The following is a 7,452-nucleotide window of genomic DNA, read 5'->3' as shown; positions in this document are numbered from 1 at the left end:
ACTTGAAAGATCACTTCCCCTGGAGAAAGTGGCTACTTTAGAGAATAGCTTCTATGGTAGTATACCTAATTAATGTCCTTCCCCCACCTTCTCCAGTCTCCGTCCCCCAAATCTCCAGGAATTTACAACACTGAGTTGGCAGCCCTAAGTATGTGCACACACCACAGTTTTCCTTCACAGCTACAGCCTGCCTGGCATGCAGGGGAAGAGTGGGGTTTTTGGGTCACACAAATGGGAAAAGAACTGAGCCTTACTGAGCCCAGTTAAAAGAAAAGGCAAAATTGTTGCCTCCACCAATTCTTTATCACCATTTTACAGTAATTTTAAAATGCTGTGATGTCCCGATCCACTGTTGGACTTGTGGTGCAGAACTCTTTCTCCTTCACCCCAAGTGTTCTCAAGCGCCAAAACAGCTGCATGGGCGCCTGCACACACTGTAAACTGGTCCTGAGTCCACTCGTGAAAGGCAGAAAACAGAGGCTGCTGCTGCTGCCACTCACTCCCTCTGATTCCAACCACCTTTGAACACTCCCCACCCAGGCTAAAAGAAAGCCAAAAAGAAAGCTTCTACCTTAATGTGCTACAGTGCTGCAGATCAGAGGAATCCATGTCTGGCATGAGCTAGCAAACTAAGGTGGGGATAGGGCTGTGTCACGTGCTTCAGAGCACAGCAGGAACTAATATTTTGTGCAAAGGGAAAGCCTGGGAGGGAGGAGGAAAAGAGACTCTCTCCCTCATTGGCAAAGCCTGGGAAGGAGGTGGGAGGAAGGAAAGAAATGCCTCTCTTATTGGCAGAAGACGCGACAGATTTCACAACACCCCCTAGTGCTGACTGAAGGGGCATGACAAATGATTGATGGGGCCTGCCTTTGTGCACCACCATGGCTACAGGCCTGCTCCTGACAAAAAACAAACCACTATGTTTTGACTCAACTGCAGTTTCTGAGCTGTATTCAAGGGCAGTCCCAAATAGAATGTGTGGCAGTAGTCTAAGTGTGAGGTTACCAAGATATGGGTCAGTATGAAAGGGTTGGCTGAATCCTAAGAAGGGAGAATGCTGGCAAAAATATGCTGTGAATATAAGGCACTTTTGATTACTGCACCAATCTGCTTTTTAGAAAGCAAGGCAGGGTCCATAAGATATCCCTAAGGTCTTAACTTGCTCGCAAAACTATCCTCACACGGCACCAAAAGGAGTTGGTCCATTCCCTTCAAAACAGCCTTTTCAACCATCATCATATCCATCTTGTGTGCATTCAACCTGTTTTACAGTTAGAATGTTCAAGTAGAATTGGAGAAATCCATATCTGAGTTCCCATTTAGCCACAGGCTGGCCTTGGGGCAGTCATTTTTTTCTTTCATGCTAACCTGCTTCACAGCATTGCAAAAAGGGGGGGGGCTTCGACATCCATGTACCCCATTCTGAGTTCTTTGGAGGAAGGATGAAATTAAAAAATAATAAAATTAAAAAGCAGACTTTCTCATTGGCTACAATAGGGATCAATCACTTGAACTCAGTTTTGTTCCCATATGAATTTCCGTAATTTAATGACATGATTAATTTACAAGCTGATTTGTCAATGTATAACACTGGTAAAAAGGTAAAGGTAAAGGTTCCCTTGCTCGAAAGCCAGTCGAATCCGACTCTAGGGTTGCGGTGCTCATCTCCGTTTCAAAGCCAAAGAGCATATAACACTGGTACACGTACGTATTTTAAACAGGTTCAGTAGAATATCCAAGTCTTCATCAGTGGAGTTTTCTTTACTGAGCACACCAATTCACATTTTTTGGAAAAATAAACATACTATTTCAGTGAGTTTCTTTCTCTGATTAGATTTTTTTTTGTTCAAATAAATCATCTCTTGAAGAAATAAATTAATAGTGATTTTTTAAAAAACTCCAAAAAATCAATTTAGGGAAACCACAGAAGAGTAATTATTAGGTAACTGAGATATTATTATTTTTTTTATGAATGTTAAAGGAGTGGCATAATAACCACTCAAAGAACCCCCAGGAGGAGAAGATTAGAAACCCCAAAGTTTATGGGTTTCCTCAGTGTCTGATCATTTGTCAACTACTCATATGCCATTATTTATTTTATTTAAACTATAAAAGGAAGTAATGTCTCTGTTTTATGGGCTCATACTCTGGTAAGTGAATGATTCCTAGGTGTTGTGGAAGGTGAAGACAGTAAGAGGGGGGGGAAATCCATTAATATTAGGATGTTTTAGGCATTTCACAGCAAAAGTGTATACCTGGTACCTTCTTTGCTATCCTTTAGGTACCAGATAAAAATGTTTATCTTTTCCCAAATTTGGGGCATTTGGTTCTGATGTGTGTGGGATTGGTTTTTCAACTTGTTTAGTTCCTAGTGTTTTAAATGGTGCTGAATTAATTTTATAGTCAGTCTACTTTATTAAATCTGTTGCCAAAATTTTAACTGTTGCAGTGGTGCTTTAGTGTTGTGTTTGCTGTTGGTTCTACTGCTTTTATTTGGTTATGACTTTTTTTCTTGCACATGGCCTCGAGAACATTACAGTTATGAAGCACTTTCTAAATTAAAGAAATAAAATAGTTTAGAACTAACAAAACCAGGACTATCCATTGAGTCATATTTAGTTAATCATCTGTCTTTTAAATGATTACTTAATTAAATTTAAATAAATGTTCATATTATGAAAACTTCAGGATGGACACTTGTTTGAGAAAGCAGAGTGCAGGATAACTTTTCATGAACAGCCAGCACTTATAGTTATTTGTTTTTCATTCCCTACTACAGTGGCACACCAGAATATTAACCTCCAACTCTACCAATTAAAAAGTGCCATAATAGTTTAAAATGGATTCAAATAATGCTGTAGTCATTGGGCAAAGGTACTCTAAGCCCTGGATGCTGGCATATCACTGCTGCCAATTCAGCACCATGGTGGTTTCATCTTAGCACCAAAAATATGTTTTAGAAAGACTCAAATCCAAGGAAGAAGAAGAAGAGATTGGATTTATACTCCACCCTTCACTACCCAAAGGTGTCTCGAAGCGGCTTACAAACTCCTTTCCCTTCCCCTCACCAGAACAGACACCCTGTGAGGTAGGTGGGGCTGAGAGAGCTCTTGACAGAAACTGCTTTTTTCAAGAACAGCCCAAGGTCATCCAGCCAGGTGCAAGCGGAGGAGTGGGGAATCAAACCCGGTTCTCCCAGATTAGAGTTCATGCACTTAACCGCTACACCAAACTGGCTCCCCAGGAGCTGAGAGTATAGCAACTGCACCGTATCTACGTCACCCATACCACCAATCACAGAGCAGCATGCTCTCCTATGTTAGTCCCACATGGAAGCAGCCAACCAACATAAAACTGATCCTGGCATACCTCCTTCATGTCACCCTGCCTACACTTCTAGACACAATACAAGGAGGAAAGAAACAAAACATATCACTAGCACTGTAGTATGAATGGTGGCAGGCTTATGCAGATGGGGTGTTTGAATCCTTCCTGCAACTCTTTTGCAGGTCAACGCACAAGGAAGGAAGCATGGCCACTCCAATAACAGACATCTCTGCAGCTCTTTTTAGACAGATACACCCCTGCAAAACCCTGCTCCTTAGGAAATGGCTCAGTTTCTTGGAAGGGGGGGGGGACTTTCCAAGGGATCAGCTTTTTACGTTGCCAGGGCACACAGAAACAAGAGAATGTGCAATTGATCATTCACATAAAGCATTCCTGTTATCTCCCCAATTACTTAGTGGGAAATACTTTCATGTGGTAAACAGCCAGTAGGGGTTCAAATCCCACCAAGGAGGAAACTGGGAATAAGGCAAAGCTTAGTTTGTGGCCAGCAACAAGCTGATCAGCAGCAAAATAGGAGGAGTGCAAGAGGCAGTGCTAGAACCCATACCACATGCACTCGAGCATTCCTTGAACTATTCACCCAACTGAGCACGGCATTAAAAAGACACACCTCAGGGCACTGGAATCCTCCATCAATCCTGGTTTCGAAACCAACCATATTTGCATGGACAAGAGAAAACTGAATAGAAAGGCATGAACACTCTGGAACAGCCAGGGTGTAGCATGCATAAGGTTCCCAGTTCAAGCCCCACAATGGAATAGCTACCAGGCTACCCTGGAACGAGCCTCCATAATAAATGAGGGTGGGCTGCTCCTTTTGATTAAAGCTGCTCACGGTTCCAAACATTTTGCTTAATATTTTCTCATGTAGCCTTCCCTCCAATGAGCTCATCAAGTGTATTATTCCCATCTGTTATTTATTGCTGCAATCATTGTGCTCCATTGTCACCGTTATGTAGCCTGCATGGTTTATCATACATCAGGAGTGTTTGGGAATGTAAACTCAGAGGACCCTTCCCAGAGTACAACGGTGCTTCAGTAGATGACTGTTGCAGCCCCCTCCCAGTGTGAGTTCCATGCCAAAGATACCAGAGGTATACATGAAACCCCATGAAAACAGGGCCAGTAGTAAAACAATAGAACCACATCAAGAACAGAGTTCTGAAGACAAGTCAGATGAACAGGTTGCTAACTCTCTTGATGTGGCAAGGCTCAGGTGCCTTTGAACAGTGTTTTTGTAGACAACAAAATCACAGGTTCAGCTGACTTTATTCACAGCATGCCAATGACAGGTTCAACTGGGCTGATCAAATGACTGTTTAGTAGCTTGCAATATAACACGAGAGCTGGAAACTCCACAACAGAGTAGCTGGAAGCATACTGTTCAATACAGCTGATGGTCACATTGAAGACTCAATAGATGGCTGGCAATTGCACTGTGAATTGGGTCCATCATGGCCTCTATTCCTGTTAGAAGATCACCTTGAAATAACCAAGAGACACATGGACAGTAATGAGTAACATTACATTACAATAAATAGCAAGTGGACTCAAGCACTCTGTACATGGTGCTCTTCCAGCTCCCACACCTCTCCCTTCCCTTTGGGGGTTCCCATGACGTAGGATTACCTATCAGGGGAGATAGTGTTGTCACTGGGGCAATTCTTACCCATTCCTTGTATGGAGTTGTATTGTAACTCTGCAGCTTCTGTTTGGGCTGTTCCCCAGGAATCTAACCCTGAAAGGCCAAGGTGTCCGTGAGTGGCTGCTCTACAGTAGCAGTGGTTTGAGCGTCTGGTTGTTGTTGTTCAGTTGCACAGTCAAGTCCGACTCTTCGTGACCCCATGGACCAGATCACGCCAGGCCTTCCTGTCTTCCGCCGTCCTCTGAAGTTTGCTCAATTTCATGTTCGTTGCATCGATGACACTGTCTAACCATCTCATCCTTTGCCATCCCCGTCTTCTTTGACCTTCAATCTTTCCCAGCATCAGGGTCTTCTCCAGTGAGTGCTCCCTTCTCATTTGGTGGCCAAAGTATTTGAGCTTCATTTTCATTATCTGGCCTTCCAGGGAACAGTCAGGGTTGATTACTTTTAGGATTGACTGATTTGATCTTCTTGCAGTCCAAGGGACTCTCAAGAGTCTTCTCCAGCACCGTAAGTCAAAAGAATCTATTCTTCGGCACTCAGCCTTCCTTATAGTCCAACTCTCGCAGCCATACATGACTACGGGGAATACCATTGCTTTGACCATGCGGACTTTTGTTGGCAGGGTGATGTCTCTACTTTTTATCATGCTGTTTAGGTTCGCCATTGCTTTCTTCCCAAGGAGCAGGCGTCTTTTAATTTCATGGCTGCTGTCACAGTCTGCGGTGATCTGGGATCCCAGGAACGTGAAGTCTGTCCCTACTTCCACGACTTCCCCTTCTATTTGCCAAGGAGTGATGGGGCCGGATGCCATGATCTTAGTTTTTTTGATGTTGAGCTTCAAGCCCACTTTTGCGCTCTCCTCTTTTACCCTGAGCAAGAGGCTCTTTAGGTCCTCTTCACTTTCTGCCATTAGAGTGGTATCGTCTGCATATCTGAGGTTGTTGATCTTTTCCCCAGCAATCTTAATTTCCGCTTGTGATTCATCCAGGCCAGCATTTCGCATGATGTACTCTGCATGTATATTAAATAAGCAAGGTGACAATATACATCCTTGTTGTACTCCTTTTCCTATGCTAAACCAATCAGTTGTTCCATATCCGGTTCTAACTGTTGCTTCTTGACCCTTATACAGGTTTCTCAAGAGACATGTGAGGTGGTCTGGTACTCCCATCTCTTTAAGGACCTGCCATAGAGCGTCTGGTAATCACCCCTAAAATCTCATTGTGCACTATTGTTTCTTGGGCTATACGCAGGATGCTTCACCCACATCACATTATGCTCTCCCAACATATCTTCAGAGGCGTGGCCTTTTCTGTGCTTGTGCATATATACCCTGCACCCTAATGTGGAAGACTTTGCTAGCAACTGTTGAGGGAAGAAAAATTGTTGAGTTACTACACGGTGGGTATGTGAGGCAAAGGGGTGGGTAGACATTTACAGCAGTCAGAGTTTGTGGCAGAGAAATCTCCCTTGCTTACCTGGGTTGATACATGGTCCTTTCATCCTCTATTAGGAAATTAGAGACTCCAGGTTGGTGTTTCTGTTCTGAAGTCAGGTACCTTAACACAGCTGTGTTAGAAATATGCTGTGACACTGATTTTACTCCTCTGATGTTCATGCAAGGTGCTCACTTTTTGTGCAAACTCTCCTTTCTGTAGAGTTACCATCACCAACATTATCTGGGGTGCGAAGGTGCTTGAAATGTCCCTGATATGAGGCCAGGGAGATGTAGCCCTGTGTTGCACAACTTACCATCTGAATTTGGGGATCAAGGCTGATACTTATATAGCACTTAAGTGTGATTGGCTGCAGACTAAGCTGGCACCTTAAACTGACCTGTGGCTGTGTGCGCAGGGTGAAAGGCCTGGGGGGATTTGTTTATCACTTCCGTTGTATCCACTGGGAACGTTTATACTTTTCTGATTATGTAATCTTGTGCTGGGGGCAGGACATGGGCTGAGAGGCCTTAGGATACCCATTCCTGCCCACAGCACACCCTGACACTGCCCATTTCTGGGCCCTTCACCAGTGCACTGACATTATGCCAATACATTTCTGAACTGAAAGCTGATATGGTGTAGTGGTTGGTGTAGGATCTGGGTGACCCAAGTTTGAATCCCCACTCTGTCATGACAGCTTGCTGGGTGACCTTGGGCCACTCACAAACCCGCGGCCTAATCTATCTCACAGTGTTGTTGTGAGGATAAAGTGGAGGAGAGGAGAATTGCATAAGCTGCTTTGCAAAACTTAACGGGGAGAAAGGCAGGATATAAATGATGTAGGTGAATAAATTTTACTGTTCCATAAAATAAAATATTTTCCCTCCTTAATTATCATCACGAATTACCCTCTTTGTTTTGCATTGCAGGGTACGGAGATCTTTCTTGCACAAAGAAGAAGGGAAGAGTTACGGATATCTGGGAGAGGAAGCAGAAGATGGAAACATACCTCTCACA

Source organism: Gekko japonicus, unplaced genomic scaffold (assembly GCF_001447785.1).
Source record: "Gekko japonicus isolate JY-2015 unplaced genomic scaffold, Gekko_japonicus_V1.1 scaffold1084, whole genome shotgun sequence".
NCBI lineage: Eukaryota > Metazoa > Chordata > Lepidosauria > Squamata > Gekkonidae > Gekko > Gekko japonicus.
The sequence above is the reverse complement of the archived record's forward strand: the minus strand, read 5'-3'. Positions refer to the sequence as shown.